Genomic DNA, 6,618 nt, shown 5'->3' on the forward strand with positions numbered 1-6,618 from the left:
TTTAATTGTCAGCTTACATGTCCTTCAGAACAGAAACCTCATCTAATTAGTGTCCATATGTATAGTATTTGTACTCAGTAGGATCTGGATAGGTGTTTTGATTAAAGGAATGCTTCTATAAATACTATTTGTTGGGGAATATAATACTTGGTATTTTATTTTTATAGGAATGCTATTCATTTTTTTCTATTGAAATGTGAAATTAACAGTTGGAAATAACTGCCTTTTTTCAATCATTCAACATCTCTTTATTCAGTGGGAAATAGTATTTCAAAATAGCCTGTACAGGCGTATTTTTTTCTTGTATATTTTATTTTATTATTAACTTTCTTTTTTTTTTTTCTTAAACTGAGGTATAGTTGACATTCTTTACCAACTGAGCTATCTGGGAAGCTGGCTTCCCTGGTGGCTCAGAGGGTAAAGCATCTGCCTGTGATGCGGGAGACCCAGGTTTGATCCCTGGGTCGGGAAGATATCCTGGAGAAGGAAGTGGCAACCCACTCCAGTATTCTTACTTGGAGAATCCCATGGACAGAGGAGCCTGGTGGGCTTCAGTCCACAGGGTCGCAAAGAGTCGGACACGACTGAGTAACTACACTTTCTTTCTTTCTTTCTATAGTTGACATATGGAGAAGGGAACGGCAACCCACTCCAGGTTTCTTGTCTGGAGAATCCCACGGACAGAGGAGCCTGGTGGGCTGCAGTCCATAGGGTCACAGAGAGTCAGACACGACGGAAGCAATTTAGCACGGCACATAGCTGACTTATAATATTATATTACTTTCAAGTGTACAGTATTAGGGATTCAAAATTTTAATGCATTCCATTCCATTTGAAGTTATCATAAAGTATTGGCCATGTTCTCTATGCTGTTCAATATATTCTTATAGCTTATTTATTTTATGTATAGTAGTTTGTACCTCTTAGGAAATGACAACCCGTTCAGTATTCTTGCCTGAAAAAAATCCCGTGGACAGAGGAGCCTGGCAGGCTACAATCCAAAAGGTCACAAAGAGTCGGACTCACCTGAGCAACAGCACGGCACAGTTTGTACCTCTTAGAACTCGCTTTTTAAACTGACTCCCCTTCCCCTTTTGGTTAGCAACTCAAGGAGATTTTAATAAGAAATTCTTTTCCACTTGTCCTCCAAGTTCCCACTTGTGTTTGGTATGTGGTGACCTCTATTTACCCTGATATCTTTGTTCTCTCAGCCTTTTTTCCTGGTCGACCCTATATACCTGGGCCTATTTTCTCAGAGTTTTGCTTTCTGCTGGTCAACAGGTAATATGTCAGCGCTAGTGTTTCATTCTTCACTTAAAACTTGAAAGCAGATGCCGTTTTTAGTCTTTTATGATCATGATGGAAATTTCAGGCCCTAGATATGGGAGGACTATTTTGGGGCTGTGGAATCTTATGACTTTCTTCAAATCACACCCTATTACGTGTTGGAAAGCTTTGTACATTTCTTTTTTGTAATCATCCTTCTAAAATCGGTTAAAACGTCTTCTGTAGTTGATGAAACTATGGTGTGACTGATATATTATAAACGGGGAAGTGTCCATCTCTGCCAAGATGCTTGAATCTGAATTGTACAAATCTTTGTTGTTGTCTTTTTTGGAGATGATAACACTTTATTTTTTATGAGGAAACAATGAAGGCTTATCTTGTGTCTCCAAAATTTGAAAGTATATATCTAAAAATGGGAAAAAAATTTAAAAATACGTCCAGGTTCTTACATCAGAAATTGAATATATGTTTTAAATTTATTAACCTGAAAATACTGAGGATAAAACAAATGTGTAAAAATGCATGAACATATCCACATAGCCATTTAAGAAATATCAATTTTTGAATTATTTTAATAAAATAAAATATTTATTATATTTTTGAATTCTGAGAAAAACAAGCAAGATTTAAAATATTCAGTTAAAATGGTATGAAAACTATTTTAACTTTCAGTCACATGAAACGTATACTTCCATATATTCTTGAACGGATGGCACTTTAAATTCTCTGTTCCTAAGTAAACAAATTTAAAATTCCCTCAGCTGGTGTTAAACATGAAATAGTTCATTATCCACTTCCCCATGAAAATGTCAATTTTTGGAGGAATTACTTTTCAAAATGACCTCAAACTTGAAGGAAATGATGAATACAGCAGTAGTCAGATGTATTAAAGCATACTGCATGGGGTCACTCCATCAACTAGTCCCATTTCTTTATTTTATAGTTGAGGAAACTGAGGTCTGTTGGTACTAGAGGTGCAGAGACTTCAGATGCATGAACAGACACTAGCCCTGTGGCTTTGGCCAAAACTTTTTGTTTCTTGTTACCATGTAGCACTGGGTTTCCCAGCATGAGGTGAACATGCTATGAGGGCTGGGCAGAGGGAGTGTATTTAGAAGGTAATGTCAGCACATAACAGCCTTATCCTGTATTGGAATACAAGGGGGAAAATAAGTAGCAAACAATGCTTATTATTCTATTTGTTAGTTACATTAGTGTCTGGCTGATTGAGTATAATTGTGTGAGAAAGGATCAAGGGGTCCTGAAACCACATGTCTCAAGGGCATGGGTGTAAGACTTTTCTGACTTGTCCATAAATATATTCATTTGCCAGTGGTGAGTTGATGAGATTATTTGACACATGTGGAAGCATTTTTATTTTTCCTGGCTTCTTGTGCCTGGTGCAGTGGTTTAGTCACTCAGTTGTGTCCTACTCTTCCATGACCCCGTGGACTGTAGTCTGCCAGGCTCCTCTGTCCATGGGGTTCTCCAGGCAAGAGTACTGGAGTGGGTAGCCATTTCTCTCTCCAGGGCATCTTCCTGACGCTGGGGTTGAACCCAGTCTCCTGCATTGCAGGTGGATTCTTTACTGTCTGAGCCACCAGGGAAGGGATCTATTGTGCCTAGGGATCATTATCAAGTTCACATATCTAAGACATAAATTTGAATTCTTATATTGGTATTTTTAAAAGAAATAAATTCAATTCAGTGGATTAGACAAAATTGGACTACTGTGATAACACCTTCTACAAGCAACTGCTGCTGCTGCTAAGTCGCTTCAGTCGTGTCCGACTCTGGGCAACCCCATACATGGCAGCCCACCAGGCTCCCCCATCCCTGGGATTCTCCAGGCAAGAACACTGGAGTGGGTTGCCATTTCCTTCTCCAGTGCCTGAAAGTGAAAAGTGAATGTGAAGTCGCTCAGTCATGTCCTATTCTTAGTGACCCCATGCACTGCAGCCTACCAGGCTCCTCAGCTCATGGGATTTTCCAGGCAAGAGTACTGGAATGGGGTGCCATTGCCTTCTTCCTACAAGCAACTAAAGCCTCATTAATCAACTGTAAACTTTCAAAGAAAAAATTTTCTCTTGCACAGCTAAACCCCAAAGTTAGTAGAAGGAAAGAAAAAATAAAAATCAGAGCAGAAATAACTGAAAAAGAAATAAAGGAGATTATAGCAAAAATCAACAAGACTAAAATCTGGCTCTTAGAGAAGATAAATAAAATAGACAAACCATCAGCCCGAATCATCAAGAAAAAATGGAAAAGAATCAAATCAATAAAGTTAGAAATGAAAATGGAGAAATCACAACAGACAACACAGAAATACAAAGGATCATAAGAGGCTACTATCAGCAACTATATGCCAATAAAATGGACAACTTGGAAGAAAGGGACAAATTCTTAGAAAAGTATAATCTTCCAAAACTGAACCAGGAAGAAATAGAAAATCTTAAACAGACCCACTACAAGCATGGAAATCTAAACTATAATCAAAAATCTTTCAACAAACAGAAGCCCAGGACCAGATAGCTTCACAGGTAAATTCTACCAAAAATTTAAAGAAGAGCTAACACCTATGCTACTCAGACTCTTCCAGAAACTTGAAGAGGAAAGTCTCAAACTCATTCTATGAGGCCACCATCACCCTAATACCAAAACCAGATAAAGATGCCACAAAAAAAGAAAACTACAGGCCAATATCACTGATGAATATAGATGCAAAAATCCTCAACAAAATTCTAGCAAACAGAGTCCAACAACATATTAAAAAGGTCATACATCATGACCAAGTGGGCTTTGTACCAGGGATACAAGGATTCTTCAGTATTCACAAATCAATCAATGTGATACACCATATTAACAAATTGAAAGATAAAATCATATTATTATCTCAATAGATGCAGAGAAAGCCTTTGACAAAATTCAACACCCATTTATGATAAAAGCTCTCCAGAAAGCAGGCATAGAAGGAACATACCTCAACACAATAAAAGCCATCTATGATAAATCCACAGCAAACATCCTCAATGGCAAAAAATTGAAAGCATTTCCTCTAAAATCAGGAAAAAGACTAGGGTGCCCACTGTCACCACTACTATACAACATAGTTTTGGAAGTCTTAGGCATAGCAATCAGAGAAGAAAAAGAAATAAAAGGAATCCAGATAGGAAAAGAAGAAGTAAAATTCTCACTGTTTGCAGATGACATAATCCTCTACATGGAAAACCCTAAAGACACCACCAGAAAATTACTAGAGCTAATCAGTGAATATAGTAAAGTTGCAGGATATAAAAATAATACATAGAAATCCCTTCCATTCCTATACACTAACAGTGAGAAAACAAAAGAGAAATTAAGGAAACAATCCCATTCACCATTGCAATGGAAATAAAATAGTTAGGAATAAATTTACCTAAAGAAACAAAAGCCCTAGATATACAAAACTATAAAACACTGATGAAAGAAATCAGAGATGACACAAATAGATGGAGAAATATACTATATTCATGGATCGAAAGAATTGATACAGTGGAATTTAGTATACTACCCAAAACAATCTATAGATTCAATGCAATCCTTATCAAGCTACCAATGGTATTTTTCATAGAACTAGAGCAAGTGATTTCACACTTTGTATGGAAACACAAAAAACCTCGAATAGCCAAAGCAGTCTTGAGAAAGAAGAATGAAACTGGAGGAATCAACCTGCCTGATTTCAGACTACACTACAAAGCTACAGTCATCAAGACAGTATGGTACTGGCACAAAGCCAGAAATATAGATCAATGGGACAAAATAGAAAGCCCAGATATAAATCCATGTACCTATGGACACCTTTTCTTTGACAAAGGAGGCAAAAATATACAATGGAGAAAAGACAATCTCTTTAACAAGTGGTGCTGGGAAAACTGGTGAAACACCTGTAAAAGCATGAAAATAGAACACTTTGTAGCACTATACACAAAAATAAACTCAAAATGGATTAAAGATCTAAACGTAAGACCAGAAACTATAAAATTCCTAGAAGAAAACATAGGCAACACACTCTCTGACATAAATCAGAGCAAGATCCTCTATGACCCACCTCCCAGAGTGATGCAAATAAAAGCAAAAATAAACAAATGGGACCTAATTAAGCTTAAAAGCTTTTGCACAATGAAGGAAACTAAGCAAGGTGAAAAGACAGCATTCAGAATGGGAGAAAATAGCAAACAAAGCAACTAACAAAGAGTTAATCTCCAAAATATACAAGCAGCTCATGCAGCTCAATACCAGAAAAATAAATGACTTAATCAGAAAATGGGCTGAAGATCTAAACAGACATTTCTCCGAAGAAGACATACAGATGGCTAACAAACACATGAAATATGCTCAACATCACTCATTATCAGAGAAATGCAGATCAAAATCACAATGAGGTATCGTCTCATGCCGGTCAGAATGGTTGCCATCAAAAAGTCTGCAAACAATAAATGCTGGAGAGGGTGTGGAGAAAAGGGAACCCTCTTGCACTGTTGGTGGGAATGCAAACTAGTACAGCCACTATGGAGAACAGTGTGGAGATTCCTTAAAAAACTGGAAATAGAAATTCCACATGACCCAACAATCCCACTGCTGGGCATACACATCAAGGAAACCAGAACTGAAAGAGACACGTGTACCCCAATGTTCATTGCAACACTGTTTACAATAGCTAGAAGCAACCTAGATGTCCATTGGCCCACAAATGCATAAGAAAGTTGTGGTACATATATACAATGGAATATTACTCAACTATAAAAAAGACTGCATTTGAGTCAGTTCTAATGAGGTGGATGAAACTGGAGCCTATTATACAGAGTGAAGTAAGTCAGAAAGAGAAACACCAATACAGTATATTAACACATATATATGGAATTTATAAAGATGGTAATGCTGACCCTATATGCAAGACAGCAAAAGAGACACAGATGTAAAGAACAGACTTTTGGACTCTGTTGGGAGAAGGTGAGGGTGGGAACGTTTGAAAGCATAGCATTGAAACGTGTATATTACCATATGTGGAATAGATGACCAGTCCAAGTTCAATGCATGAAGCAGGGCACTCAATGCCGATGCACTGAAATGACCCAGAGAAATGGGATGGGGAGGGAGGTGGGTGGTGGGTTCAGGATGGGGGACACATGTTCACCTGTGGCTGATTCACGTCAATGTATGGCAAAAACCACCACAGTATTGTAAAGTGATTAGCCTACAATTAAAATAAATAAATTTTAAAAAATAATAAAAAAGAAATGAACTCCTAAATATTGATTCTATGTTATAATAATTCTTTGTTTAATGAGAATG

At 37.3% G+C, this 6,618-nt stretch overlaps 1 long non-coding RNA gene across 1 annotated transcript in view; it reads left to right on the forward strand.

The window, feature by feature from the left end:
• The window catches only part of LOC122707872, a 196,595-nt gene that overhangs the window by 111,574 nt on the left and 78,403 nt on the right, over window positions 1–6,618 (forward strand). The gene's annotated exons all lie outside the window — the stretch shown is intronic.

The sequence above is a fragment of the Cervus elaphus genome, chromosome 14 (assembly GCF_910594005.1).
Source record: "Cervus elaphus chromosome 14, mCerEla1.1, whole genome shotgun sequence".
Taxonomy (NCBI): domain Eukaryota; kingdom Metazoa; phylum Chordata; class Mammalia; order Artiodactyla; family Cervidae; genus Cervus; species Cervus elaphus.